Source organism: Papio anubis, chromosome 15 (genome assembly GCF_008728515.1).
Source record: "Papio anubis isolate 15944 chromosome 15, Panubis1.0, whole genome shotgun sequence".
Taxonomy (NCBI): Eukaryota; Metazoa; Chordata; class Mammalia; order Primates; family Cercopithecidae; genus Papio; species Papio anubis.
In genome coordinates, this window is record NC_044990.1 from 27,293,854 (window position 1) to 27,320,437 (window position 26,584).

Genomic DNA, 26,584 nt, shown 5'->3' on the forward strand with positions numbered 1-26,584 from the left:
CGGTTTATCTTGCCCATGCCACCCTGTCTTGTGCCCTACATGCTGGCTGGAATGCCCACTTCTTATTTCAGAGATCATGATGCTCAGTTTTTAGTCTTTGCTTATGCAGTTGACCAAGATAGCATCTTGAAGTGATGAATCCTTGTCAGTTGATTTCTGGGGAACTCTTATTTTCTTACCAAAATGCTTTACAAAATTCTAGCAGCCTTTATTTTTGTATGGCAAAAATGAAAAACAACTTCTGCTTGCCCAGGGCCATTGAGGTAGCATAATCATTCCAGAAGGGAGATAAAGTCCTAATGTCCTACCGTCTTCCATATACAGAGACTCATGAGAAAGGAAACCACACTTAAGTCTTTGATCCTATGAAAGGGAAGACTGCAGGGGCACTTTGTGTACCAAGACAGATGAGTTTAGCTAAGTGGCTTAATGAGTTATTTCTCCCAGCCCTCTGGTATGAAGCCCAGAGCTGAGTTTTGAGATAGAGGCAAAAAAAGAACCAAATTCCCTAGAGTAATATAGTGAGAGGGAAGTTGAGCTTCAGGAGTAAGAAGAGAGTTGAATAAGATAGTGAAAAATAGGTCTGTGAAGGACAGAGCCAGTGAGAAATTTACTTGAGCAGGAATGGTCAAAGAACTTGTAAGATCAGGAGCACTCAACATCGGTTTTAAGTTGTTTGCTGTGATGTAACCCCCCTCCACTGACTCAGATCAGTGGGGCTTCAGAGGAAGAAGGAATCAGGCAGTTCTGAATAGGGTGTAATGCTAGGGGGAAGGGGTGGACAACATATGCAGGGGATAACAAGCAGAGAAGCGAAAAAGAATTGAGATGAAGCAGAAATTTTGGTTCAGAAATGACTTGAAATATAAACTCCTCAAACCATGAGAGATATTTCAAGGCTTCTGGGACACCAATCATAAGTAGAAGAGGATTTTGAACCATTTTAATTTGAAAATTAGAATGAAACAGATGCGCCACTAATGCTGGAGGACTTAGGAACTCCCAGGCAGTTGACATCAGCTGAAGCAGATGGACCCACTGTGTGATGGTGCAGCTCTCTTCCCACCTCCCTAATCTCAGCACCTGTGGCTGCATTCCTTAGCGGGGAGCAACACTCACAGTGGCAAGAGGAGGGGCATTTCAAACTTCCTTTTGTGGGAAGAACCACTTTTGGGCTGAGACCAAAAACGTGGTGCAAGACCAAGGATGCCATATCACCATCATTGGGTGTGCCTCTGACCGCAGAAGATCAGGATCAGCTCTCCCATTTAGAACTCATCATTCAACTGCTGCAGACCAATCAACCATCATCCAAGTTGGACTACATTAGATTGATGAGAAGAAGCTTCAATGCAGGCAGTGAAGATGAGGGGCATTAACTCTGATGTGAAAGTCCATGCAAGAGGTTTAAAAAACTCTCCCCACACGCTCATCTCAGGTAATGGATGATGTCAAAATAAACCTATTGCTCCCTTAAGACTAGTGAGTCAAACTTTGGAATAACACCATCACACATTGCACTTCTCTTCAAACCCATCTTATCAATACCTCATACAATGTCAAACTCCTCTCCCACAAGACACCTAGGGTTGTATTTTTTGGGCAGTAATTCTGAATAATCTTGTGCTCAAAAAAAGACTCAGATCCAGATAATACAATGATAGAAGCTCTTGCTGAATAACCTCAAACATACACAAAGCAAACTAGGCAGTAAACTTCATGAGGGCAGAGACCCTGGGTGTGTCTGGTTGGCCATCATCTCTCAGGTCTTAGCACAGTGCCTGACAAATAGCAGGCCCATGATGACTCGGCCTCTTTATGCTTCCTGAATGTCAGGATTCATTGGCGTGGTCTGGTCTCTAGTCTTCTGGCTGTCTCTGTCTCCCTGAATATGCCCAGGACGAAAGGCTACACAGCTGCCCTGGGCTGTTGAGTCATCTTCCTATCAGGAAATTGTTTCTGCCTTAGCTAAATAGGTAGGCAATTTTCTGTCCATTTCAGACAGAAAACCTAAGTTTAAAAAAGATTAAGTGAACAGCTCAAGGTTATATGCAAAGTCTGGCCCAGTTAGGAATAGAACCCAAGTGGTTCCTAACATTCAATCCTATGGTTACTTTTGTAGAGGTGCCTATCTTTGTAATTTACAGATATTGTTCCCAAATTGCTCACTGAAAATTCTGCCTAAATATTGAAGGTAAAACAGCTTTATGTGTCCAATAGAGAGAGAGAATATACATAAAAAGAAATTTTTCCCACATGAGGAATGAATCACTGTAAAGAACATTTGTTCAGTTGTCTCCTTATAAAATAAGAGCATTCCTCCCGGCTGCCACAAAATCCGAATGCTCCATTTTGTTACTAAACACTCCTTCTAACACCAAGCCAAAAATAAGTCACAATGTTAATGCAAACATCTTGCAAGCCAAATAAAAGGACTTGTGCCAAATTTATCAGAGTTAGAGGGAAATTGTGTCAGACCTGTCTATGAGAAACTTTCTATTAGATCACCAGTCAATAGGATACCAGCATCTGCTGCTCCTGACTGAAAGACATGAGTAATAACAGACAGCTTTAGAAAATACATTTTTCTTCCATAGTTAGCAATGCATGACTCACTAGAACTCTCCAGACACTATACTGCATGAATGACTCAAAATGCTACCAAGGACAGAGCACAATCAGTTCTCTCTTCCTGTGCCAGGATTTCTCGTTCCAATTATACTGATTCGTTAGTTTACTTCAAAGACAGAAAATCTTGGTCCATTATCTTTCCTCTTTCAAAGACAGTCATGTATATTTTAATATAAAGACAATTATTAGGGTGCTACAGGAAAATAGAGACTAAACATAATAGCGAATGCTGAAAGCAGTCTTTGATTGGTTCAACTCTCATCATTTGGGAGACTGGGTTGGGCAATGACCATGGTTAAGTTTCTTCTGGAAGACTACCAATGAGAAGAGGTTATTGCAATACAAGTAGCTGATAGTGGTATCAAGGATATTTTGAGAAATATTTCAGTAGTTACTCTCCACGACAGAGGCCTTGTTTCTTTCAAATAACCGTTTTCCTCAATAATTGCAAAAGCCTCCTAATGAAAGTGCACACTTCTAGGCTCTTTCCTTTTCATTCTATTCTTGACATTCCATCTCCAGATTAATGTTATTGAAGGATAATTCTGATAATGGCATCAGCATAGCACAGTGACTAAGAGAACCGGTCTTGGAATTAGGCCACTCAGCCACCAATTAATTTTTTTTTTTTTTTGAGATGGAGTCTTGCTCTGTTGCCCAGGCTAGAGTGCAGTGGTGCGATCTCGGCTCACTGCAACTTCTGCCTCCCCGGTTCAAGCGATTCTCCTGCCTCAGCCTCCCGAGTAGCTGGGACTACAGGCATCTGCCCCCACACCCGGCAAATTTTTGTAGTTTTAGTAGAGATGGAGTTTCGCCATGTTGGCCAGGCTGGTCTCAAACTCCTGACCTCAAGTGATCCGTCTGCCTCAGCCTCCCAAAGTGCTGGGATTACAGGAGTGAGCCACCACACTTGGTCATCACCAGTTACGTTTTCAACCTCTCCATGCCTCAGTTTTCTTATCTGTGACATGGAGTTTGTGAGTTGCTTGAATAACTTTTAACTTTGTGTTAAAAATGAGTATGTAAGCAAACAGAGCATTCATGGTTAAGAGAATAAGTTCTAGAATGACATTTGGGGTTAAAAGTGTTGGTTCTGCCATTTAACTGTCTGCAAGACTGAACTAGTTACCTAATTCTGTATAGCAAATCAACCCCAAAACTTTCTGGCTTATGACAGCAATAATTATTTCTTTTTATCTTCCACAGTTTCTGTAGGTCAGATTTGGGGAGCAGCTTGGCTGGGTGGTCTTGGGCACAAGGTCTCTCATGAGGTTGCAGTCAGATGTTTGCTAGGGCTACAGTCATCTGAAAGTTAGACTGGGGTTGGAAGATCTACATTTAAGGCAGCTTACTCACATGACAAGTTGGTGGAGGTAATGGGCAGGGAGATTAATTTCCTTTCACATGGGCCTCTCCACAGGTTACTCGAGTGTTCTGATGACATGGCAACTGGCTTACCCCACAGTGACCCAGGAAAGCAAAGCAGCTCCAATGCCTTTATGGCTTCACCTTGCAATTTATATCCCATCAACTCTGCCATGTTCTACTGGTCACACTGTCCACCCCAGATTTAATGTAAAAGGGGACTACTCAAGGCACTAACACCAGAAGGTGAAAATCACTGGCAGTTATCTTGGAAAATGACTACCACAAAGATATTGAGCGAGCTATTTTTAGCTCTTTAAACCTTAGTCTCCTTATTTGCCAAATACAGACAATAACAATATGCTTATTTCATAGGGTTGTTATGAGAATTGACAAGATGATACATGTAAAGTACTCGGTACTTACTAATTACTCAAAAAATATTACTTCTTATTATTTTAATTCAGTAATAATCAAACTATTCCAGGGGCTGCCATGAGGAAAAGGGTTTCACTTCCGGGGAGCAGATAAAACTATAAATCTTCCCCATCTTCTGCCTCATTCTTACTTCTTTCAGTTGACTTCATTTTGTCTCATATGTATTAGGCTTCCTCATAAGATTTTCATTTGAAGAAAGGATTATTCAGCTTTTTAAAAAAGTAAACTACTATTTTTTATGAAAACAGTGTTATTGATCATTATTTCAAGCAGTAAGAAATTTAGTAAAGATAAATGTGTGAAGATATCTATATAATTTCTATATACATAACATTACCTAGCTAATAGCGATATAGTTTGGCTGGAAAGCAGAGAATATCAGATTGCATAAGAGACCACCTAGTCCAGTGTTAAAACCCTTAAGGCTATTAAACCACTTCCACAGCACTCAGATGGAAGACCTGACATTTGAGGTTGTTGGGTGAATGTATTAAGTAAACTCTGGCACATCCCAAAAGTTGATTCATTCACCATGGTATGTACTCAAGCACTTATTTTGTGTGTGCTCTTGTCTAACTGCTGGGTATATATTAGTGAACAAGATGAATAAACTTCCAGTTTCCATTGAACTTTCATTTTGTGAAGGAAAAGACAAGGAATAAACATTTAAATGAACACTGTAATTGCAGGCAGTGATAAATGCTTTAACAATGAAAAACAATGATGTGGTAAAGTGATCAAGCAGTTGGAGGACTGGTTTAACTAGGATGGTCAAGGCAGTATTCTACGAGAAGATGACATTTGAGCTGAATTTTGAACAATGACAAGGAATCAGCCATATCAGCAATTGACAGAGGAATTCCTAGATATGTACTAATATGGCACCTTAGGAAGACTGAGCCATCAGGTGACCTCATTCCAATGGAAATCTTACTATTTACCAAAGTTACTGAAATTTGGTTTGAAAGATATTCTGAATAGACTTCTTTCCCTTTGATGATGTATCTTCATAAAGACATTTGGTTAAAGTTGCTGATCAGAGCCAATATTTCTGACAAAAAAAAAAATGGAATTGCCAATAGATGGTGTGACTGAGACCAATGCCTCCAAGTTAAAAACCAGTTCAATCTGGGCCACTTTGAAAATATCCTAGGATATCTGAAGGATCAACTTAAGCCTATTCTTCATGGGCTTAAGTTGAAAACGGAAGTCAATACATAGAGGACCCAAGTATAGAACAGATAACATGCATTCTTGTCTAGTTTCCCTAAGATTTTTCAACCTTCTTTTCACCACCAACCTACACACTTAGAAAAGAGGGGAAGGGGTGTCAAGGGAGAGAAATAAATGAAACATAAAAGACTTCAGGAGGAAAGGAGTAACTACAAAGTAAAACCAAATCTGGGAGGCTTACGCGGGCAGATTGCTTGAGCCCAAGAGTTAGAAACAAGCTTGGGCAATATAGGGAAAGCCCATCTCTACAAAAAATACAAAAAATTAGCCAGATGTGGTGGCATGCATCTGGAGTCACAGCTATTTAGGAGGCTGAGGTGGGAGGACCACTTGAGCCTGGGAAGTAGAGGCTGTAGTGAGCCGTGAGGGTGCCACTGAACTCCACTTTGGGCAACAGAGTGAGACTTCGTCTCGATGAAAAAAAAAAATCAAATCACATTAGAGTTGGAAGAGACCTTAGAGATGGTCCTGTCCAACCCCCTCAGGTTATATGTGCGCAAACCAAGGCTGAAAGAAATTAGTGTATACTTCTCAAAAGTGCACAGTCAATAGCTAAGCGGCACCCCCACACAACAACGGGAAGAAGGGATGGTAGGGGTGTTCCCTTACTTCCCACACAGCCTCAGCTTCATATAAGGTGAACAAGGGCCTCTCCATCCTGAATTCAGGGAATGCTCCACCCCCACTTCCCACTCTCAGCAGGTAAAATGTCATAATCTGTAGAAGAATTGAGTTTGAATTCCTGTGAAACATCTACGTAGAGATTGCTCAGGAAGCCATTGGACATAAGGATAGATAACTTAGGAGCGAGATCTGGGCAAAACTGTGGACTCATGAGTCATCAGTATTCAGCTGAAGATAGGTCCAATTACAGTACTTCCTGTTTTTACATGATGAATCTGAAATGTGATGTAACTTGACTGGGGCCACATTAGTAGGCACAGAGCAGGGGTTTAGACCCTAGTCTTCCTGACTCCCATATCTGTGCCCCTTCCAAGAGGGCTTGCTGATATAACTATGTGCTCTGATGAGGAGTGGTAGGATGGTGTTACCACAGAGCCATGCTCTTTTAATTTCAGTTGCATATTTCTATTTCTAATATATAGCTAAATATAAATACGTCTAACGTGGGTGGCTATATACATTTTGCAGCTTATGCAGCCACCAAATTGCCTACTGGCAGGCAACCAGCCACTCACCCTTGTCCTTTGGGTATGATTCCAACAAGAAACTCTGTAAAGCTGAGAGAAATCTCAAATGCCTTCCAGATAGTCCTTTCCGGGTCCTGTAATCTAACCAAAAGAGTGCAAGATGCCTGCTAGGTACTGTAATTGGGCCTATCTTTAGCTATTGACTGATGACTTCTTTTATAGGACCCTGGTGACTCCTGACTGTGCTACCCAAGGAGACTGTGTGGAAGGAAGCAGCAGACATCAGTGTGTCCATTGCACCAAGACTGGAAGCCCAATCAGTGATTTCTGTAGCAATTTCTGAAGTTGCTGAGCAAGTGGATTGAGAGATTTTAAGATAACTCTATACTGAGTATCAAACAAGGACCAGAAAAGACCTAAGAGTGAATTACTCATTTCAGCTGTATTATTTTATGGTCTTTAGGATACAATGGAAAACAATGGAAGCTCCATAGCTATTAATTAAAAACTTTGGGGGTGCCACCAAGAACTTCCCAGGTACATAATTGTTGGTCCACTCTTCACCCTTCCTTGTTCAAAAAGGATTTCCTGAGCACCTTGTCTGATGCTTGCCCTCCCTCCCTACAATCTTTTGGTCCTCTCTTTTCTGTTTCTTTGCTTCAAGTGTAAGGAGCTTTTCCCCATATCTTTCTTTTTTTATTATTTTATTTTATTATTTTTTTGAGATGGAGTCTCGCTATGTCACTCAGGTTGCAATGCAGTGGCACGATCTCGGCTCACCGCAACCTCCGCCTCCTGGGTTCAAGTGAGTCTCCTGCCTCAGCCTCCCGAGTAGCTGGGATTACAGGTGCCCACCACCACGCCCAGCTAATTTTTGTATTTTTAGTAGAGATGGGGTTTCACTATGTTAGCCAGGATGGTCTCGATCTCCTGACCTCGTGATCCCCCCCACCTTGGCCTCCCAAAGTGCTGGGATTACAGGTGTGAGCCATGGTGCCCAGCTCCCCAGACCTTTCAGTATTAGCCTAAGACCCAAAGGGTGATAAATTTATCACTGCTAATACCTTTATTTCTCCTGCAACTCTCAGACACCCTGCTTGCTATGATACTACATTCCTCTTGTTCATTTCCTGCCTTTCTGATGGCTCTTCTCTGCTCCTGTCATCAACAACCTTTCTTTATGCCCTTTCTATAGGACATTTCCGAAGGTTGTTGCATTGGATCTATTTTCTGAAATTCCTACACTTAATTCCTTGGTGATCTCATCAATTTTGCCCCTGCCCCAACCCAGCTTTAACTATTTGAGGATGATTTCCAAATCCACTTCTTCAGTCCTGACCTTCAAGTCATATACATTTACTAATGCCTGATAAATAATTCTACTGAAAAGTTCTACCAGCCCCTTTAACTTAAAAACAAGACTTCTTTATTGTTGATAATAGACTATCACGCTTCTACCCATCCAGACTTGAAACTTTAGAGCCATGGCACCATTCGTTTTAATCTTAATCTCCTGAGTTCACTGTGTAGAGAATAGTATCAACTTCTTAGATAAATTCACAGCTCTACATCTATCTTTCCTACCCTTATCTTTACACTTAATCCAGTCTCAACCTCTCTTTCTTGCCTCGCCACTCGCATTTCTCTCTTCCTTCCTACCCTAATCCTTTCGCCCTACTCTTCCACTTGCGTTGTACCTTGGATTACATTACTCCTATCTCTTTCATTCCAATATCTTTCCCTTCCCCTTAAAGAGCATTTCTTATCTCTAACTGATAAGATAGGACCCATTCTCAGACCCATCTCCAGTACCATATACCCAGAAATAGTAAGTTTCCTCCAGTGTGCAGCCACCTGTGAGAGAAGATGTCTTTCATGTCCAAATGCCTTCTCTCTCACTCTCCAAGTTAATCTACCACTTGCCCTGGAAATTCTACTTCCTTAATGCTTCTTAAACCCATCCATTTTCCTTTATCTCCTTTATAATACTTTTGTCCAAGTCACTACTGTTTTCACCTAGGCTACTGACACGGCCTTCTGACTGACCTCCTGGGTCCTCTTTTGCCCGTCTCCAGTTTGTGCCACACAATACATGTTTTTAGAACATGACTCAAGTCGGGCCTCCCCTTCAGTGCCTCCCCATAGTGCCCAAACCCTCAAGCCCTTGGTACATTGGATTCTGCCTGCGTCTCCAGCCTCTTCAGCACTTTTTTAAAAGACAGCATCTTTCTCTGTCATGCAGGCTGATGTGTGGTGGTGGGATCATAGCTTATTGCAGCCTCAAACTTCTGGGCTCAAGTGACCATCTCACCTCAGCCTCCTGAGTAGCTAAGACTTCAGGCAATGTCATGCCCAGCTATTTATTATTATTTTCAGTAGAGATGGGGTCTCACTATGTTGTGCAGGTTGGTCTCAAACTCCTGGTCTCAGGTGATCCTCCTGCCTAGGCCTCCCAAAGCATTGGGATTACAGGCGTGAGCCACCATGCCCAGCCTCAGCTTTTTTTCAGTCAGCACCATGCCCATTCCTACTATGGGACACTCATACCTTCTGTTCTCTCTGCCTAAAATTCTCTCCTTCCATTCTGCTCTCCTAACCTTCAGAACACATCTCAAATATTCCTCCTTTTGAAAAGCCTTCCATGCCTATATTCCCCTATCTGTCAATGGTACTGTGTGTGTACTTTCCCTTCATGGCAATTCTCTCAGTTAATTACAGATGATAGCTAGAGACTTACAATGGGGTTATGTCCCAATAAACTCATCCTAAATTAAAAATGCCATAAGTTGAAAATGCACTTAATACATCTAACTTATTGAACATCATAGCTTTGCCTAGCCTACCTTAAAGGTACTCGGAAAATGTATATTACAAAATTATCTAACAGAAGGCCAATTTTAAAATAGAGTCTTGAATATCTCATGTAATTTGTTAAATACTGTACTGATACTGAAAAAGAAAATTATTATATGAGTACTCTAAGTACAATTTCTACTAAATGGCTATCACTTTAGCACCACTATAAAGTAAAAAATTCGTAAGTTTAATCATCATAAATTGGGGACCATCTGTATTTTACTATATATTTCTATTACTTGATTCATGTCTGTCTCCCCCACTAGATTAAATGTTCCACGAAGAAAAAGGCTATATCTGATAAGCGTATCATTTTGTCTAAGCTTTTGTTCCGAGTTTCCAACAATGTCTGGAGATAGTAAAAGCTACCCAATAGATACCTGTTCATTGAATGGGTGAATTGTTATTCTCTGCCCTCATATTTCCTAAGTAAAAAAGAACTCTTTCTTTGTACCTATTTCCTTCTGGTAATATTAACTATGGTTTTCTGAAAATAAAAGTGAGAAATTTTAACCCACTTTGTTTAACAAGTCCTATGTGTATAACAGCCATAATTCCATGCTTCAGCTTCTTTTTGAAAAAAGTATTAATGGGTACAAAAACTGGCAAAGAGAGGGAAAATATAGGTGGGTGTAAATGAGGTTAAGGAAAGTACATGTTTTGACTCCACAGCAGAAAAAAAGTCATTTATATGTCTTTCCTTCATCCCACCCAGCACTAGGTTTCAGAAATTGGAACCAAACTAGGAACTAATAAATGTGATGCTCATAGGTCACAATGACAATGTTTTTAAAGTGCTTCTTTCTCCACTCAACCAATTTATTTTAAAGCTCTTCCTGAAAATGATTTATACAGGGTTTAAACTAAAAAGTTTCAAAATATTTTTACCTCTGACACTTAGATGAAAACCAAAGATAAGAGTAAAAGTGACATTGAGTTAGGGAAAATATTCAATGCAAATACAAATGCATTGTCCTTCCTTACATGTGACTCTAATGAGCAAAGGTACATGCTCAAAATTCTGTGTGTAAACATTTCTGTTCAGCTGATACACTGATACACTGATAAGACTGAGAGGACGTGAGGTGATGAAGAAGTGGGGAGAAATGGTAAGACCCCCAGACTAGAAAGCAGAAAACCAATATTCTAGTTCCACCACTTAATAGCCATTTGACAAAGCATTTAACTTCTCTGTGCCCAAATTTCAGGAATTATAAACTGGCAATGATAGAGCTTTGGTTCAGGAGAGCTGACTAACATCACATGGGTTAACAATAAAGGTGTATGACAGGGGACACATCCATAATAGTAGTGAGCACTGAAGTTGTTAAAATAACTTCATGTTGAGGCAGAAAGTCACAACCCAGGACCCTTACAGAAGATGGCAATAGAGATAAGAGTTGGAATTGTTCCTCCCTCTGGGATTCAGGATTGATCCAAGCATATTCCGAGAGCAGTAGTGGGCTGAGGATGACAGTAAGCACAATTAATTAAATATCCTCTATTGAAATAACTATGCCAGATTTTTCTCCCTCTTTATGAACCCCACATGCCCAAAGAGGCTGGCAAAAATGGAATTGGCAGAGGAAAGTCATACTAGTTCCCCATGATAATGATCTAGCACTGTATTCGTAAATACAAATGAAAAGCCAAGAATTCCTTCCATTTGTGTAAAAATACTGCAATGGTTCAAAAGAGAGGGACCAAAATAGAGGTAAAATTGTAAAAACCTTCCAGAAAACAGAGTATAATTTTAAAAAAATGTTTAAAGAAAACCAAGAGAACAAAAAGTTAAGGAATATGGAAGATAAATCTAGGAGAGATATTGTGCATCTAATAGGAATTCTGGAAGGAGAACACAGGAGCTTTAACAATTAAAGATATAATTGAAGAAAATGTCCTAGAGCTGAAGAAATGTGGAGTTCTCAGATTGAAAGAGGTTACTGAGTGCCCTTATGGATGAAATTTCAAAAAACCCAAAAGTAAAAAAAGCTAAAAACTTCTGGGGAAAAATAATAGATTCCCTACTTACCTCACCGCTCAAAAGAATCTGAGTATTTCACCTCTCAAAAGAATCAGACTGACGTTGGATTTGCCATCAGCAATCTTAGAAACTAAAATACAACAGAGAATTGCTTTTGAGGAATGAGGGTAAGTTATTTTGAGGCTACAGTTACATGTTTGGCCAAGTTATATCATAAAGTTAGTGTAAACAGATTTTCAGAATCATTATGACTCAAAAAATCTGCCCCCATTTCACAATTTTTGTGAAAATTGCTTTAAATTTCACTTACATGTTGTTAACACAAAAAGGAACCCAAGAAAGAGGAAGATATATAATATGTTTGTCAATCTAACCCAGGAGAAGGAAGTAATTAAGGAAATCTCAATATTTTAGATGCATAGTATACCTAAGGAGCAATTGATACAAACTTCATCAGGAAATCAGGATTCTAAAAAAAATAAAAATAAAAAATGCGTTCAAGAAGATAGAAAATTCCTTTTAAAAACACAGAAAGGTTAATATATATATCTCTATATAAATACATACTAATATGTATGCACTAATACATACTAATACTAATAACACTATATTAAATATATCTCTCTATATATGATTAAATATAATACACATATATTTAATATAATCATTAGTGTTTTGATGAAAACATGATATTCTATCTGTCAACAAGTATCTTAGGTTGGGTTCCCTAGCAGAGCTTGAGAAGAGGATTCTTTTACAAGTGATTTATTGAGGAAGTGCTCTTTGGAAAAGGGGGATGATGGAAACAATAAAGAACAGGGAGAAAGCTAAGCAGGAACATGGCTCAACTGAATATTAGCTGTACTCTGACTCCACAGGGCACTAGGGATCACAAATTGCACCAGAGAAAAGGTCTCATCTTGAGGCAAGCTGCTCTATTGCACCACGTGTCAGTCAGTCAGCCAGCAGCCGGCTTGTGTGGGAAGGAGTAACTTCCCCAGTGAGGCAGCTTCCTTTAGCCCAAGGGCAATTCTTTAGAAAACTGGTCAGCTATAAGCTATCAGATGCCAACACTTAACTGCAGTGAGGCATGCCTGCAGAATGAAACAACAGCATTCGTTATAACAAAAAAGAAAAGCCAGGCAATTTAAAATACCAGGTGAAACAAAAAGCTGTATGAGAAATCCAGAGGTCCAAATGTGAAGTAAATTGTAGCATAATTTCGAACAATCAATATTATTTGAGAAAGTTTATCTCATTTGATTTTGATGGTTAAAATATTCTCCTTTGAATTTCATAGGTTCAGTTATAACATACATTTCCTCTATGAATCACTAATTAGACTTACAGTAAATAATAATTTCATAATCACACTAACATAAGCCTGTTTTAAGTTTGTAAAATCAACTTGTGAAAAAACCACGTAAGACTTTATCATAGCTATAGGACAGAAGGCAAAATGTAAAAACCTTAACAATATCAAAGTAATGGTAGAGTTGAAAGAAGTTGGAAATAAAAAGGGGAGATATGAGGTAGAGGAAAGTATAAGAATAAAAATTATTTATCTTCCATAAATGGAGTTAATATATATATATTTTCTAAAGTTAAGACATCAAGAAATACAGATTTAAGTTCTATGTTACTTAATATTATAAAGATTTCTAATGAAAGAACTACAAAATAAATATATAGACAACAAAAATTAGAAGGAGAGAGAAAGATAATATAAATAAGTTAAATTTCTCATCTTTCATGGAAAGGAATCAATAGATTCTACCTAAGGCTGATAAATCAAGAAATTGACACATAATGATATCATTTGATGTTATGGAGATAAATGCCAAAAGAGGTAAAGTTAGAAACAGTTGAAAATGGCTACCTCTGAAGGGTGGTGTAGAGAGGAGTGAGGAAACAGTAAACTTTTCTTTTTAATTTTGTAAACTTCTTATTATGGGATTTTTTGTCTGTCCTCCACATGTATTACTTTAGTAGAACTAATAAAAATGACAATAAGAATACTTTCCAACCTATCTCATCAGGTAATTAAGAGAATTAATTAAGATAATGTATAGGAAGGCACTCTGAAAACTGTTAAGTGCTAAGATAAATGTGAAGTATTGTTAAGAGGGCAGTCATAGGCAGTTCAAAATAGGGGGAAGGAATGTGGCGCTTTTCTTGATCAAGCCACTTTTTCCAAGGTGCCAAGATCCAAACTGAAAAGGAAGCTGTCTCCAAAACGCTGACTGCAAGATATCTGAAGGAATAAATGTGCTGAGAGAAAGTATTTGGAAGGGAATGACAGCAAGAAATTTTAAATAGTAAGTGTCGAGGTAGAATATTGGGTTCCCATAAAATTCTTTCTCCAAACCAAAAACACTGTGAGGAGCTAAACAGCAACAGTGATACTATCATCTTAGAAAATGCCAAAGCAGAAACATTTCTTGTTAAAATATAAACTTATCACATCCTTACATCTGAAACCATTTTCAGAGACTTTTGTAAACAGTCTCATAATTAGCATCCCACATGTTTTAGGAATACTGTGTCCTCATAACTTCTTAATTAGACAGCTCTAATCAATAGTCTTGTTAGGGTTTTGAAATAAAATTGTTGATTCATGCCTCTGTCTCCTTTGCAAGAAAGGAAATTTCTCAATTTCTCAGAACAAAAAACCATCTCTCATATTATGTTCTCGCTCTAGTGCCTACCTCAGAGCCTCCTAGCACATAGTAGGTGCTCAATGAAGTTTTGCTAAATGGATGGATAAGTGGACGGACGGATGGATAGATGGATGGATGGATGGACGGATGGATGGACGGACGGACGGACGGATGGACGGACGGATGGATGGATGGGTGGATGGATGAAATAACATAGAAAAAATGCTTTTTTATTCTGTAAAGCAAGCCCTTGGTTTGTCCATAATGTGCAATAAAAGTCTGGGGACTGTCTCAGCCGTCATTCTTCTGTTAGCATGTAGCAATAGGGGAGGAAATTGACCCTTCGATAACATTGTCCACTTGAGCACTTTGGATAGAACAACTGCATGGTCTGTCCTTTCTTGAGACATTTCATGAACATGGGCTTTAGCCTCCAGTGCAGGTGGGTTCAAATCCCATTCTCCTGGTTAGAGTCTGTGTGACCTTGGGCAAGTTTCTTAACATTTACACAATAATAACAACCAGCAACTAACAGGTACTTATGGAGAATATACTATTCAAATACTGTGTTGTGTGCCTGCTTCCTCAGAGACTCATCTGAAAAATGAAAGTAAGGGTATCTACCTCAGAGCGTTGTGAAAGTAACTTACTGAAATAATGTATGCAAAGCTCTCAACACATAGTAAATTTTCATTAAATGGCTATTATTATTATCATCCTCCTTATCATCAACGTGCAACTCCTGTTACTGAGTGACCATTTTAAGCAGTCACTGTTTGCAGACCTGGGTCAAATAAGATAAGCAAAACAAGGAGCTCACACTCCAGCAGGGGACATAAACAAGCTGCTGGGCCACATTACTCTGTGTCCCTCTCCATGTGCTTCATGCACAAGCTCATCTAACAAAGTATCCCTCTTGGGCCAAATTTTCCCTCCTGGATACCTATTAAGCTACTGCCAGCAAGAGAAGATACATATGGTAGGAAGGTGAGTTACAGAGGTCCTTGTACTGAATTATTTGTGAACGTTCTTCTCTCCCTCCTCAACATATCCAGGGGCCATGATTGACCTCTGTTCCTCCATAGTCCCTACATGTGTGTCCCATAGAGTACTAGATGAATATTGCTTGATGGCCCTAAATTAGTTAAGGCAAGAGACTGAACCATGGGGAACAATCCAGAAAGAGGTGATAAAAGCCAGCTCTGGACTCAGTAATTCACAATGAAAGTGGCATGAGAATCCTGTAAGTCTGAAGGAGTCATGATCTGATGATGGGCACAGAGGTTCTGGGTATTCCAGCGCCCCCAGACTGTCTGCAGACAAAAAAGCCAGAAGCAGCTTCTTATTTAAACCATCAGGTTTTGGGTCATGCAGTGTTGGCTCAGACATACCAGACCACACCTGGGAATTCATGACCAAGCCTGAGGATACACAAACAAACAGGGAAGTGAGCCCTTCATTGGAGCCTCCACTAAAGGCACCACTTTTAAGGTGTGTAGGGGGGAAGAAAAGACCCATTTCCACCCCTACAACTCTTGAATTCCCTTCTTGCTGGTTGTCACAGTCTTATCATTTTTTGGAATATGTGATATGGCAAGGAGAATAGCGACATCTTCCCACTGGAGTCACCTCAGTTATGCGCTTTTTCTAAAAATTGCATGACGGCCGGGCGCGGTGGCTCAAGCCTGTAATCCCAGCACTTTGGGAGGCCGCGACGGGCGGATCACGAGGTCAGGAGATCGAGACCATCCTGGCTAACACGGTGAAACCCCGTCTCTACTAAAAAATACAAAAAACTAGCCGGGCGAGGCGGCGGGCGCCTGTAGTCCCAGCTACTCAGGAGGCTGAGGCAGGAGAATGGTGGGAACCCGGGAGGCGGAGCTTGCAGTGAGCTGAGATCCGGCCACTGCACTCCAGCCTGGGCAACAGAGCGAGACTCCGTCTCAAAAAAAAAAAAAAAAAAAAAATTGCATGACAAATATTTTCTCTCTCATCATTTTCTTGAACTCAGAGGTTTTTTTTGTTTTCTTTTTCCAGAAAGGAGGATGGCACGAAAAACTTGGCAATAGATTAACATCATTTTATACCCAGATTCAGTTTCTTATATCATAAATGTTTTATCTTTAGAATGTTCATTTTGGAAGAAAGATTGAAAAGACTCTCTGAGAGATTGTGCAAAAATTTTGTGAGTCTGTGAATTACAGAGAGTGCATATAATTCTGTGAATTATAGAGAGTGTCCTTCCCCTTGAGTTTATTTCTGAGCCAGGCTGGAATTCAACATGATCACGTTCTCCACATCTCTGCTTGGCGTACTTCCTGCAGACCCTTATCACACAAGTTCATTATCAATGTCCCCTGATTTTCCAGCACCCCCACTGGTTAAACAACAAGGATCATTTTCCCTGGCCCTGTAATGATTTTGCAGTAAAGGAAGGAATTGATTTCAGGGCTATGACTCAGGGCTTGGTAAAATATTGGCCAAGAAGTGGGTGTAAGCAGCCACTAGCACTTTGGAGATTTCCGTACCTTGTTAGCGGCTAAAAATACTCATGTAACCAATTATGCTAATTTCAAGAAAACATCTAAGTATTTGAGTACTTAGCACTTTCTTCTTAGGAATCTTTAAAGGATTAAGTAGCTTGCTGTATTAATATTCTTCCTTCAGTCATTTTGTGGAGAAGAAAGTAGGCTGATATAATTAATAAGGAGGGCTTTTTCTTTGTAAGCCTACTATGTGTCTATCACTGTGTAGGAGAGTAAACAAAAGGAGAGTAAGAACTGATTCATGCCTTCTAGATATTTATAGCCTAGGTCAGGGGGCTGGAAACATTCATTCATTAAGCAAAGCACCCCAAAGGAGTGGTTCAGGTGGCCAGTGCCACCGAGGCTCAAGAATGAAGGTGACATGTCCCATGGAGCAGGAGGGAAGATTGTGATGGAGAAGGGGCATCATGGCAGCCAAGCACAGGCCACGCTGGGTCACTGAGACCTCCAGAGCCTACAGCCACTGGTCCTGACCTGCCACCTCCAGAGATAGGAGGGAATTTGCTGCAGGGCCTCTGACTCCTGGCTCTCCTTTCTTCTTCCAAGTGGAAAGAGTCACCGGATGTTTTCTGCTTCAGGCTGCAACACAGGATCTAATTCAGGAGGGACAAGTTTGTTATCCCTCAGACCTCCCTGCCCACACTTGAAATCCTAAACACAGTGCTGAAGAGCCTCAGTGACCTTGCCCCCGTCTGCCTGTCCAGATGTTCTCAACAACATGCCTCCCAATGATTGTGTGCTTCAAAACCAGATCCTTAAAACCTACCCTGTGCTTTATCCACCCTATGCTTTCTCTGTTACTGTCCTCTCTACCCAGAAGAGCCTTCCTTGCCATCTTTCCCTGTGGAGACCACACTTATCCTCAAATTCCACCTTCGATATTCTATCTTTACAAAATCTTCCCTGACCCAACCCCTAAACCACTGGCTGCCTGGTTGAAAATAATCTCACTCCACCAATTATCCCAATAGCCCTTTGTTTGTAGCTTATATCACTCTTCACATTATACTCCATACCGAATTCTCACGAATGTCCCTTTCTCCCCACCAAATTCTTTGAGAGACAAGAAAATGCCTTTCACATCCCTGCCCTCAATTTCCTAGCATGTTTCTACCAAAAAGTACTAAGTAAATATTTGTTATGTGGCCCTAAATTAGTCAAGTTAAGACACTGAGCAATGGAGGACCACCAAAAAGAGGTGACAGTGGTCGCTCTGGGCTCAGTAATCAACAATGAAAATGGCAGGGAAATCCCATAGGCCTGAGGGTAGAAGTAACAGGCTAGAGTCAGCTGTGCTACTTCCTAGCTCTGTTATTTTGACCAAATTGTTTAAACTTTTTGGATTTCAGTTTCTTCCTTGTGAAATAGACACAGCAGCACCTCTTTGAGTTCTGGTGAGTCAAGATGAAGCATGAAGTTTAGGTGAACTAGCCCAAGTGTGAACTCTTATCATCTATGACTCTAGGTGGGGGGTGCGACGGGGGGGTTCATGTGCCCTTCGAGTTGCCCACAACTTGGGGGATGTTTGTTAAATGAGCATTCTTCAGACCTTTGTTATTTGAGGCAAGGGGGTATTGTTTTAGACTGTAGAGGCAGAGGTGTTGACCTCATCCCATTTCTTAGTCCCATATATCATTCTCATATATCCCTATATCCTATTCTCACTCCTCTCTTTGCCCCATATTTTGTGTACCTCCTTATGAAATCTGTATTACTGTTTTGTATTCATGTATTTTTAATTTACTCAAGTGTAGTGTGCTAAATATTACATTCTATTTTCTACTTTTTCTCACTTAGCACCCGTTTTAACATCAACCCATATTGTTTTGCATGTATTTGATTCATCTTACCCATCATTTTCCCAGGTATAGGTGCTAGATGGCTTATAATTTATCAAAAATATTGCCACAGAGAATATTCTTAGTCATGCTCCTTGATGAACTTAACGTAAAACTTTCTCTGAGATATACCTGGAAACATAGCATCTGCATTTTAGGTAGGGGGATCATACACCCCAGCTTACCCAGGACGGCCCATGAATAGTTAACAATACTCATTGCTGAGTCATCCTAGGCAAAGGACATGCTACCTAATTGGAATAAGTACTGCCAGCTTCCCTTCAGCAATAGTTATCAACTTTGCATGTTGGAATCATTTGGGAAGCTTTAAAAAAATACTGCTGCCTGGGTTCCATTCCCAGCGATTCTGATGTAATTAGTCTGAGGGTGGCTTGAGCAACAGGATTTTTAAAACTCCAGAAAATCCTAATAGGCACCCACTATTGAGAACTCTGCTCCACCAAACGGTCTTTACCAATCTACTCTCCCATCAGGAAGGTTTTCATACACCCACGTGGCATTACCCAACTGAAAGCATTTTGTAAAATGTAACTCTCTAAAAATCAGGTTTTACTACAACTTGTTCAGTTGGCCATGCCAAGGCTTCAGTGACTCACTCTGATTTAAGATGCTGCTTGCCAGTGTGATATTTCACATTAGCAATGATTCTTTTATATAAGCAAATGGTAGTTGGGGGCAAAGTAAACAGGGCTTTGAAAATGCTTTACATTTCTATTTGAAGTTAAATGTAGAACTGTCAGATTTAATGGGATCCATCCCCTTAAACTATGCCCCACTCCTAGGCAGCATACCTAGTTCACCACTGTGTTCACAACTGCCCCAAGCTTGGCAATGGCTCAGATGGGCAGGAACAAGGTTTGAGTGTCTGTATCTTTTCCTGGTCCTGCCAGCTAACTGCTTGTGTTAGGAAGTAATGGCAGTTAAAAGAGTGTTGGATTTTTTTTTTTTTTTTAAGTTTTAAAAAAGGCCAAAATGTAAGTAGTAATTTTTAAAGTGACATTTAGTAGAACCATAAAACCTTGCAAGGAATTAACAGAGCTGGATAGCAGACTATTTTGGGTTATAGTCGTACCTTCCAAAAGAAAATTGCAACTACTTTAGGTGGCAATCTTTCTAAAATTAATTACAAACTGCTTTCTAAGGCAGAGCACACCAAACTGAATTTAATCTCCTTTGCAAATGACCCATTCTCATCATTATGGACATCAGTGCAATTAGTCTACTGTGTGGAGCTAACATGTATCAACCTCTTTGCTTTTTCTCTCAATGTTCCCAGGCTGCTATGACTGGAGCTTCTAAGCCCACTTACAGTTTTTCTGATTCCTTCCATACCCTTAGGATTCTAGCCATTACTTCTTACTACTCCAGCTAAGCCTGTCTGAAATAGCTCCAAATTCTAAAGTCTTCCCTACTGCTGTGCTCAGCAGCTGCCTTCGATTGCTTCGCTAGAATGATGTCCATAGTACACATAAAGAGGCTCTGACTGAGAGGCTGAATGGGTCTTCAATAAGCCGAGGAACTTTGCAACAAAACTTTTTACTCAGAGACCTTTGACAGATTATTACCTGGTGTTCGTCTATGTTCTCAAATAATGGGAATTTTAGCTAACTGGATTCTGGCTAGAAAAAGCTTATGTTGATATCTTAGTCAGTTTAGTGTATCTCATGTTACATAAGGAAGAAACATTCTCATTGGCAATTCATGTTCATTTAGTACCAAAAAATCTGTTTTTTAAAGAAAAAATAAGTTTACGTGCTGTTTCCTCTGCCCAAAATCCTCTTTCCTCCTTCTCTACATGGCAAATCCTACTTACCTTTGAAGACTCAAGCCCAGGGCTCCCTTCTTGGGATATCATCCCTGACTCTCCCTAGCAAAATTATCTTTTCTACCTTTTATAATCCCAAAGAGTAGAAGTGTCTCACCAAATAGACTATGAGCCTCTTGTTCATCTTTGCATACCCAGCACCTAACATTGGGACTGACATTTGGTGCTTAAAATATTTGTGAATAAACATGTATATTTTAGAATATTTTGTGGCCGTCTCATAGAGTGGGAAAGGTGTATAAATAGTTGAGGGTGGTACAAGAAAAAAACAGATAATAAAGAAGAACAGACAGGAAAGTGAAAATCAGAGAAGGGGGAAGGAAAGTAGGGGAAGAGAAAGAGAATATGCGAATAACAGATATGTTGAGGAGAATGAGATTTGATAGGCTCTGGAATGTTGGATTACCCACCTTTGCCGACTTTTCTGTTTAAGATGTACATTTCACACTCTGGTTGCGTTTCTTACCTCTTTCCTCTGAGATGCTAATTAGCTTTCGAAATTGGTTCATAATCTTTCGTTTTTCTTTTTTTCTTTTCTTTTCTTTTCTTTTTTTTTTTTGAGATGGAGTCTTGCTCTGTTACCCAGGCTGGAGTGCAGTGGCACAGTCTCGGCTCACTGCAAGCTCTGCCTCCCGGGTTCACGCCATTCTCCTGCCTTAGCCTCCTGAGTAGCTGGGACTACAGGTGCCTGCCACCATGCCTGGCTAATTTTTTGTATTTTTAGTAGAGACAGGGTTTCACCATGTTAGCCAGGATGGTCTCGATCTCCTGACCTAGTGATCCGCCCGCCTCGGCCTCCCAAAGTGCTGGGATTACAGGCTTGAGCCACCGCGCCTGGCCTCATTTTTCTTAGCCTTAAAATTTCAAGGTTATTCACCCATCACTCCTACTCTCTTGATTTAGAACTTCAAATTTCTTAGCCTGCCCCCCCATGTTATTAGAATAATACAGTCAGAATGCAGGAAGCACTTCCGTCATCAGAATATTTCACACTGAATGGGAGGGAGCTGTTATTTAAGGACTTGTGGTTTATCCTCGATGAGAAGACATGTGTTGTCACCATCACCAGAGGAAATCAGTATCACATAATTCTTTAGACCGTACCCACTATTTAGCAAACCAATCCTTTAGTTAACAAAAGATAGAAAGAAAAAGGGTAGAGCAGAGGATGCAAAGAGCTTATTTCATATGATCTGTAGAATCAAAAGGCAAACAGCAGGGAGTCACAGATAGCAATCTGGGATTTAAAGAAAGAAAATACCAACTTCTGAATTCCATGGTTTCAAAACTAATTTATTCACCGTGAACCAATCTTGCAATTCATTAGCTTCACCCCAGAGACAAGATTGAATGTCAACTCTTTTCCCCACCTATAAATAATAGGTGCCACTTGCTTAGAAATGAAACTTAGTTAGAGCATAATAATAAATTGAATCAATATGATTGTTACAAAGCTAAAAAAAAAAAATAACAGACTATGTCCTGGATCTTTGGGGAAAGGATATTTTCAATTCCCTGCTCTTTATGGAGAAAAAATGCTTGACAGGAAAACTGATAAATTTCCCTTAGAAGCACCAAGAGTGAACTAAAAAACAGTCTAAGAATTAAAAATAAAATGTCATATATTTCTTTTTTTTTTTTTTTTTTTTTTTTGAGACGGAGTCTCGCTCTGTCACCCAGGCTGGAGTGCAGTGGCCAGATCTCAGCTCACTGCAAGCTCTGCCTCCCGGGTTTACGCCATTCTCCTGCCTCAGCCTCCCGAGTAGCTGGGACTACAGGCGCCTGCGACCTCGCCCGGCTAAGTTTTTGTATTTTTAGTAGAGACGAGGTTTCACTGTGTTAGCCAGGATGGTCTCGATCTCCTGACCTCGTGATCCGCCCATCTCGGCCTCCCAAAGTGCTGGGATTACAGGCTTGAGCCACCGCGCCCGGCCAATGTCATATATTTCAATCATTTGTTTAGCCTGAATGAATAGCTGGGGACAATGCTATTACTCCATAGGTTAATAATGATGATGCGTTATTAACTGTGGCAATATTGAGTTCTTGCCAGTGAAGTATGAGTTGTATGTGCCACTTCCAGGCCTGGACCTAAAATACCTGCCATGCATATTATTCTATGATCTTTCTTCATTTCTGTTAGTGGGAATGAAGATTACCATAGTGACGTGGAAGCTACTTGTTCAATATGGCAAGTTCTTTGTTAGCCTGGGTCCCTGAATGACTGCATGGAATAGAGCTACTACCAACCAACCTGGAACTTAACACTGTTTTCTGTTATGTGAGTAAGAACTAAATCTCTGGTTCCTTATGCCACTACATTCTGGAGTTTTAGTTGTCTGAGCAGGCTATATTATCTACCTATTTCTCTTTTATTTTATTTTTGAGTAGTTTTAATAAAGTAAATATATATTAATTGGAGAAAAATATAAATTAAGAGAAACAACAAAAAAGAGGAAATAAAAATCTGTAATTACTCAGTATAGTAAGATGTACAATCCTAAGACACAGATCACACATTATCATTTTCTAAGGCATTTTTTCACTTAAAAAATATCATGAACGTCTTTCCTTCTGTGTCATTAAATACTATTCTGCCACATAATCTTTAGTGATGCATTATAAAAGTTACACAGATCATTGGGAAACCACAGTTGAATGAATAGCAATATTTTGGTTCATAAACTAACGAACCAAAATATTGCTAGGCAACAGTTGTTCTCAGAATGATTAGATACTGGCCTAATAGTACAGGTGACCACTTGGAAAATTATAATTGGTTCTGATGCACGAACCAGTTGATATTATGGTAGAAGTAAAGCTGCCATAATTTTCTGAAAAATCTTTGTCAGAATGTAGGAAACATTTCTATCATTAGAATACTTCAGATGGGGTAGAAGAGAGCAGTTGTTTATAAACTGTGACTTCTTGATCAGAAGAAAACTGGTGTCACAATTTAGCAAGCCTACGCCAGATTGGCATTCTGCTTTAGTCCACAGACAGGAATCCAGGGTAAGCAAAATTTTTGGTAAAGGTTGTAGACTTTTCTTTTTCCCTTAGAGCCTTGTCACCTGGCCAAACCTAGCTTCAGGAGTATCTGGGAAATGAAATCCAAACAAGGTAGCCTTGTATTCACCAAAAATTCCATGATATGGAGGAAAGAGAGAACCAATTTGGAGAAAAAATAACAGTCTGTCTCATCCTCCTAAGTTAGCACAGAACACAATGCAGAAGAACAGGCGCTCCACCTTAGTGGCTCTCTAATATCAACTCCCGGCTTGGCCAGATATTAGCTGTCTTACCTAGGAGCATGACTTAGCCTCAGCTTGCAAAATGGAGACGTTAAAATTTACAAAACAGGCGCTCCACCTTAATGGCTCTCTAATATCAACTCCTGCCTTGGCCAGGTGTTAGCTGTCTTACCTAGGAGCATGACTTAGCCTCAGCTTGCAAAATGGAGACATTAAAATTTACACAGTTGTTATGGAAATTAACTTAATTTATATAATTTATGAATGTAAATTGTTTGCAGTAAAATATTTACTGTAATTACTGTATATTCAGAACCAACAACAAATTAATGGCATGTGGCCAGCAGAGAAAAGTGCACATAATACACAAAGGAGCAAATCTTAAATGACCCAAGATATAGCCTGCTGGTTAGAAGAATAACCCTGGAGCCAGATTGTTCGGATTTGGATTCTGACTCAACCACTTACTAACCACTTTGGCACGTTAGGTTACCTCTGTGTTTCAGTTTCCTCATCTGGAAAGTGGGGGTTATAATTAATATTTACCTCTAGAGTTGCTGTGATGATTGCATGACTTAATGTAGAAGTGTGCAGCACAGAACCTAGCACGTAGCAAGCCCTATCTAAGTGTTAGTTTCTACCCATCTTAAAGGTGTGTTGCCAAAGAAAATTAACCAGTATTTCTATGACATCAATATATTGGCCTGAGTCTTTGCAAGTGACATTACATCTGCACGCACATTGACAATCACCCTAAATATCACACCATTTTTGTTCCTATTGCCCAGTACTAAGGCTTCTGTGCTTTCCAACATCAGTAGATTGGTATTCTATAACATGGGAGGTGGGAATACATTTGTCACTCAAATTGGACAAGAATTGCATCTGTGCCCAATTTCATTTCCTTTTGGAGTGCCATGCATGTGCTCATACATCTTCCCTGGTTCTGTAATACAGGCTTCTGAATGAACAAAAGTGTCCTTTCAGGTAATGAATTTGCCCAAAGAATATCCCCGTTGATTCTCAGACTTTAGGATTGAAAGCTGTTCTCAGAATCTAGAACTGAATTAGGCCATGTCTTTCTTTTCTATTATTTTTAATCAGTGTATTCTTGAATAATGATATATGCCAAAAAGCACTTCATTACGATGGCTACATTTTAACAACAATTAAATGTATCCATTTAAATCAATGATAACTTGTAATCAGGAAAAAAAGCAAAATAGTAAGAACACCTACCTGAATGTCAGATTCTATCAATCTATTCAGTCTCTCTGGTAAGTGTGATTTGTTTGTGGTCCAGTCTCACTTTTGTGGAGAATTGCTTTTCTAGAAAGGTACCATATATCAAAATTATGTAAGTTGAAAATTATTTTCCACAGATTTAAAGTCCTATTAGGGCATTAAATTCCTGATCAAATGTTCAATGTCCAACTTTTATTAAAATGTACTAAAGACTATACTTAGTTGATTACGAATTATATACCTAATATATGCTACAAATATTTAATGCCATATGCCATGTTTTTATCTTCTGCATAATTTCCACCTTAGTTCATTGCAGAAATCTGAAGATGAAGGAATACCTTCACCGAATTCAGAAGGGTTCTCTTTTCTTTTTTTTTTTTTTTTTTGAGACGGAGTCTTGCTCTGTCGCCCAGGCTGGAGTGCAGTGGCCGGATCTCAGCTCACTGCAAGCTCCGCCTCCCGGGTTCACGCCATTCTCCGGCCTCAGCCTCCCGAGTAGCTGGGACCACAGGCGCCGCCACCTCGCCCGGCTAATTTTTTTTTGTATTTTTAGTAGAGACGGGGTTTCACCGTGTTAGCCAGGATGGTCTCGATCTCCTGACCTCGTGATCCGTCCGTCTCGGCCTCCCAAAGTGCTGGGATTACAGGCGTGAGCCACCGCGCCCGGCCAGGGTTCTCTTTTCTTTCCTAACATGTTATTCAGAAGCCATTTGAGACTTAGAAAAAAGTTGCAGAAATACTATCTGGAGTTCCATATGCCCTCACCTGGTTTTCTGTAATGTTAACATCTTACATCACCACAGTGCAATTATTAAAACCAGAAAATTGAATTTTGTACTATGAAATTAACTAATTTACAGACCGTATTTGAATTTCATCAGTTGTTTCTTTTCTGGTCCAGGATTCAATCCAGGACCCTACATTGCATTGAATTGCCACGTCTCCTAGTCTCTCCAATTTGGAACAGTTATTCAGTCTTTTAAGAAGACTATAAGCCAATATTTTGTAAAATGTCCCTCAGTTTGGATTTTCTAACGATTAGGTTGAGGTTATGCTTTCTGGTGAGAATACTACAGAAGTAAGACCTTCAGGCATCATGACAGGGGACAGATAATTCCAATATGTCTTACTATGGTGATGTAAACTTTGGTCACTTGATTGATTAGGAAGATACCTGCTGGATTTCTCTGCTAAAAAATGACTGCTTTCCCTTTGTAATCATGAATATCTTGAAAGGGTATATATTTAAAAATTATGCTAATAATTGTTTCTCATGATACTTTCACCTACTGTTAGCATCCATTGATAATACCCACCTAAAACAATTATTACAGTGGTATTTACCAAAGAGTAATTTTTCTATTTCCATCATTCTTTCTACATGTTTTACTGATATTCTACTGGAAGGTTGAATGCCCCCTTCTCTCCCATTTATTCTTTATTCAATTATTTATTTACACCAATATGGACTCTCGGATAATTATTTTATTTTATGGGCTATAATTCATTACTATTATTATTTATTTTTTTGCTCAGA